Source organism: Festucalex cinctus, chromosome 20 (assembly GCF_051991245.1).
Source record: "Festucalex cinctus isolate MCC-2025b chromosome 20, RoL_Fcin_1.0, whole genome shotgun sequence".
Classification (NCBI taxonomy): domain Eukaryota; kingdom Metazoa; phylum Chordata; class Actinopteri; order Syngnathiformes; family Syngnathidae; genus Festucalex; species Festucalex cinctus.
Window position 1 is genome coordinate 15,156,800 of NC_135430.1, and position 6,042 is coordinate 15,162,841.

Consider the following 6,042-nt stretch of genomic DNA (forward strand, 5'->3'; position numbering starts at 1 on the left):
AACGACCATGTATAGTAAGGCGTTTTATTTTTTGGAAAAAAACAACCATGTATAGTTAGGTTTTTTTGGGGGGGGGAAAAACGACCATGTATAGTAAGGCTTTTTTTTTGGGAAAAAAACGACCATGTATAGTAAGGCGTTTTATTTTTGGAAAAAAACGACCATGTATAGTAAGGCTTTTTTTTGGGGAATAAAACAACCATGTATAGTAAGGCTTTTTTTTTTTATTTATTTTTTTTTTAAAAACGACCATGTATAGTAAGGCTTTTTTGGGGGGGAAAAAAACGACCATGTATAGTAAGGCTTTTTTTTTTGGGGAAAAAAACGACCATGTATAGTAAGGCTTTTTTTGGGGGGAAAAAACGACCATGTATAGTAAGGCTTTTTTTTGGGGGGAAAAAAAACGACCATGTATAATAAGGCTTTTTTTTTTAGGAAAAAAACGACCATGTATAGTAAGGCTTTTTTTTGGGGGAAAAAAACACACACTAAAAAGACCATGTATAGTAAGGCGTTTTTTTTTTTTGGGTGGGGGACGACCATGTACAGTAAGGCGTTTTATTTAAAAAAAACACACACACACACATAAAAAAAACGACCATGTATAGAAAGGCGTTTTATTAAAAAAAAAAAAAAAAAAAAAAAAGAACGACCATGTATAGGAAGGCATTTTATTTTTGTTAAAAAAAACGACCATGTATAGTAAGGCTTTTTTTGGGGGGGAAAAAAAACGACCATGTATAGTAAGGCGTTTTATTTTTGGAAAAAAACGACCATGTATAGTAAGGCGTTTTATTTTTGGGAAAAAAACGACCATGTATAGTTAGGCTTTTTTTGGGGGGAAAAAACGACCATGTATAATAAGGCTTTTAAAAAAAACAAAAAAACGACCATGTATAGTAAGGCGTTTAATTTTGGGAAAAAAACGATCATGTATAGTAAGGCTTTCTATTTTTGGAAAAAAACGACCATGTATAGTAAAGTGTTTTATTTTTGGGAAAAAAACGACCATGTATAGTTAGGCTTTTTTTTTGGGAAAAAAACAACCATGTATAGTAAGGCTTTTTTGGGGGGAAAAAAAACGACCATGTATAGTAAGGCTTTTTTTGGGGGGAAAAAAACGACCATGTATAGTAAGGCTTTTTTTGGGGGGAAAAAACGATCATGTATAATAAGGCTTTTAAAAAAAAAAAAAAAACGACCATGTATAGTAAGGCGTTTAATTTTGGGAAAAAAACGATCATGTATAGTAAGGCTTTTTTTTTGGAAAAAAACGACCATGTATAGTAAGGCTTTTTTTTGGGGAAAAAAACGACCATGTATAGTAAGGCTTTTTTTGGGGGGAGAAAAACGACCATGTATAGTAAGGCTTTTTTTGGGGGGGAAAAAAAAACGACCATGTATAGTAAGGTGTTTTATTTTTGGGAAAAAAACGACCATGTATAGTTAGGCTTTTTTTTGGGGAAAAAAAACGACCATGTATAATAAGGCTTTTTTTTTTAGGAAAAAAACGACCATGTATAGTAAGGCGTTTTATTTTTGGAAAAAAACGACCATGTATAGTAAGGCTTTTTTTTGGGGAGAAAAACGACCATGTATAGTAAGGCTTTTTTTTGGGGAGAAAAAAACGACTATGTATAGCAAGGCTTTTTTTTTTCGGAAAAAAACGACCATGTATAGTAAGGCGTTTTATTTTGGGGAAAAAAACGACCAAGTATAGTAAGGCTTTTTTTTTTTGGAAAAAAACGACCATGTATAGTAAGGCTTTTTTTGGGGGGGGGAAAAAACGACCATGTATAGTAAGGCGTTTTATTTTTGGAAAAAAAACTACCATGTATAGTAAGGCGTTTTATTTTTTGGAAAAAAACGACCATGTATAGTTAGGTTTTTTTTTTTTTGGGAAAAAAAACGACCATGTATAGTAAGGCTTTTTTTGGGGGGGAAAAAAAACGACCATGTATAGTAAGGCGTTTTATTTTTGGAAAAAAAACGACCATGTATAGTAAGGCTTTTTTTTGGGGAAAAAAACGACCATGTATAGTAAGGCTTTTTTTTTGGGAGAAAAAAACGACTATGTATAGTAAGGCTTTTTTTTGGGGAAAAAAACGACCATGTATAGTAAGGCGTTTTATTTTGGGGAAAAAAAACGACCATGTATAGTAAGGCTTTTTTTTTTTGGAAAAAAACGACCATGTATAGTAAGGCTTTTTTTTTTTGGAAAAAAAACGACCATGTATAGTAAGGCGTTTTATTTTTGGAAAAAAACGACCATGTATAGTAAGGCGTTTTATTTTTTGGAAAAAAACGACCATGTATAGTTAGGCTTTTTTTGGGGGGAAAAAAACGACCATGTATAGTAAGGCTTTTTTTTGGGGAAAAAAAACGACCATGTATAGTAAGGCGTTTTATTTTTGGAAAAAAACGACCATGTTTAGTAAGGCTTTTTTTTTTTGGAATGAAACAACCATGTATAGTAAGGCTTTTTTTTTTTTTGGAAAAAAACCAGACCATGTATAGTAAGGCGTTTTTATTTTGGGAGAAAAAAACCCGACCATGTATAGTAAGGCTTTTTTTGGGGGGAAAAAAAACGACCATGCATAGTAAGGCTTTTTTTTTTTTGAAAAAAAAAAAAAAAACGACAATGTATATATAGTAAGGCTTTTTTTTGGGGAAAAAAACGACCATGTATAGTAAGGCTTTCTTTTGGGGAAAAAAACGACCATGTATAGTAAGGCTTTTTTTTTTGGAAAAAAACCGACCATGTATAATAAGGCTTTTTTTTTTAGGAAAAAAACGACCATGTATAGTTAGGCGTTTTATTTTTGGAAAAAAAACGACCATGTATAGTAAGGCTTTTTTTTTTTTGGAAAAAAACCGGACCATGTATAGTAAGGCGTTTTTATTTTGGGAGAAAAACCCCCGACCATGTATAGTAAGGCTTTTTTTTTTGGGAAAAAAACTACCATTTATAGTAAGGCTTTTTTGGGGGGGGGAAAAAAAACGACCATGTATATTAAGGCTTTTTTTTTTTTTTGGAAAAAAACGACCATGTATAGTAAGGCGTTTTATTTTTGGAAAAAAACGACCATGTATAGTAAGGCTTTTTTTTTTTTGGAAAAAAACGACCATGTATAGTAAGGCGTTTTTATTTTGGGAAAAAAAACAACCATGTATAGTAAGGCGTTTTATTTTTTTTAAAAAAACACACACTAAAAAGACCATGTATAGTAAGGCGTTTTTTTTTTGGGGTGGGGGACGACCATGTACAGTAAGGCGTTTTATTTAAAAAAAACACACACACACACATAAAAAAAACGACCATGTATAGAAAGGCGTTTTATTAAAAAAAAAAAAAAAACACAAAAAAGAACGACCATGTATAGTAAGGCATTTTATTTTTGTTAAAAAAAACGACCATGTATAGTAAGGCTTTTTTTTGGGGGGAAAAAAAACGACCATGTATAGTAAGGCGTTTTATTTTTGGAAAAAAACGACCATGTATAGTAAGGCGTTTTATTTTTGGGAAAAAAACGACCACGTATAGTTAGGCTTTTTTTGGGGGGGAAAAAAACGACCATGTATAGTAAGGCTTTTTTTTTTTTGAATAAAACAACCATGTATAGTAAGGCTTTTTTTTTTTTTTTTTTTTTAAACAACCATGTATAGTAAGGCTTTTTTTTGTGGAAAAAAAAACGACCATGTATAGTAAGGCTTTTTTTTGGGGAAAAAAACGACCATGTATAGTAAGGCTTTTTTTTGGGGGGAAAAAAAACGACCATGTATAGTAAGGCGTTTTATTTTTGGAAAAAAACGACCATGTATAGTAAGCCGTTTTATTTTTGGGAAAAAAACGACCACGTATAGTTAGGCTTTTTTTGGGGGGGAAAAAAACGACCATGTATAGTAAGGCTTTTTTTTTTTGAATAAAACAACCATGTATAGTAAGGCTTTTTTTTTTTTTTTTTTTTTTTTTTTTTTTTTTTATTAAAACAACCATGTATAGTAAGGCTTTTTTTTGTGGAAAAAAAAACGACCATGTATAGTAAGGCTTTTTTTTGGGGAAAAAAACGACCATGTATAGTAAGGCTTTTTTGGGGGGAAAAAACGACCATGTATAGTAAGGCTTTTTTTTTTTTTGGAAAAAAAAACGACCATGTATAATATGGCTTTTTTTTTAGGAAAAAAACGACCATCTATAGTAAGGCGTTTTATTTTTGGAAAAAAAACGACCATGTATAGGAAGGCTTTTTTGGGGGGGGAAAAAAACGACCATGTATAGTAAGGCTTTTTTTTGGGGGAAAAAACGACCATGTATAGTAAGGCTTTTTTTGGGGGGAAAAAAAACGACCATGTATAATAAGGCTTTTTAAAAAAAAAAAAAACGACCATGTATAGTAAGGCGTTTAATTTTGGGAAAAAAACGATCATGTATAGTTAGGCTTTTTTTTGGGGAAAAAAACGACCATGTATAGGAAGGCTTTTTTTGGGGGGGAAAAAAACGACCATGTATAGTAAGGCTTTTTTTGGGGGGAAAAAAACGACCATGTATAATAAGGCTTTTAAAAAAAACAAAAAAAACGACCATGTATAGTAAGGCTTTTTTTTTGGGAGAAAAAAGACGACTATGTATAGTAAGGCTTTTTTTGGGGGAAAAAAACGACCATGTATAGTAAGGCGTTTTATTTTGGGGAAAAAAACGACCATGTATAGTAAGGCTTTTTTTTTTGGGAAAAAAACGACCATGTATAGTAAGGCTTTTTTTGGGGGGGAAAAAAAACGACCATGTATAGTAAGGCGTTTTATTTTTGGAAAAAAACGACCATGTATAGTAAGGCGTTTTATTTTTTGGAAAAAAACGACCATGTATAGTTAGGCTTTTTTTGGGGGGAAAAAAACGACCATGTATAGTAAGGCTTTTTTTTTGGGAAAAAAAACGACCATGTATAGTAAGGCGTTTTATTTTTGGGAAAAAACGACCATGTATAGTAAGGCTTTTTTTTTTTTTTTTTTTTTTTTTTTTTTTTTAAACGACCATGTATAGTAAGGCTTTTTTTTGGGGGAAAAAAAACGACCATGTATAGTAAGGCTTTTTTTTTTTTTGAAAAAAAAAACAAAAAACGACCATGTATAGTAAGGCTTTTTTTGGGGGAAAAAAAACGACCATGTATAGTAAGGCTTTCTTTTGGGGAAAAAAACGACCATGTATAGTAAGGCTTTTTTTTTGGGAAAAAAAACGACCATGTATAATAAGGCTTTTTTTTTTTAGGAAAAAAACGACCATGTATAGTAAGGCGTTTTATTTTTGGAAAAAAAACGACCATGTATAGTAAGGCTTTTTTTTTTTGGAAAAAAACTACCATGTATAGTAAGGCTTTTTTTGGGGGGGGGAAAAAAACGACCATGTATAGTAAGGCTTTTTTTTTTTTTTGGAAAAAAAAACGACCATGTATAGTAAGGCTTTTTTTGGGGGGAAAAAAACGACTATGTATAGTAAGGTTTTTTTTGGGGGGGGGGGGGAAACGACGATGTATAGTAAGGCGTTTTATTTTTGGAAAAAAAACGACCATGTATAGTAAGGCGTTTTATTTTTGGAAAAAAACGACCATGTATAGTAAGGCTTTTTTTTGGGGAAAAAAACGACCATGTATAGTAAGGCGTTTTTATTTTGGGAAAAAAAACAACCATGTATAGTAAGGCGTTTTATTTTTTTTTTTAAAAACACACACTAAAAAGACCATGTATAGTAAGGCGGTTTTTTTTTTTGGGTGGGGGACGACCATGTACAGTAAGGCGTTTTATTTAAAAAAAAAAACACACACACACACATAAAAAAACGACCATGTATAGAAAGGCCTTTTATTTAAAAAAACAAAAAAAAACAAAAAAAAAACGACCATGTATAGTAAGGCTTTTTTTTGGGGAAAAAAACGACCATGTATAGTAAGGCTTTTTTGGGGGGAAAAAAACGACCATGTATAGTAAGGCTTTTTTTTTTTTTGGAAAAAAAAACGACCATGTATAATATGGCTTTTTTTTTAGGAA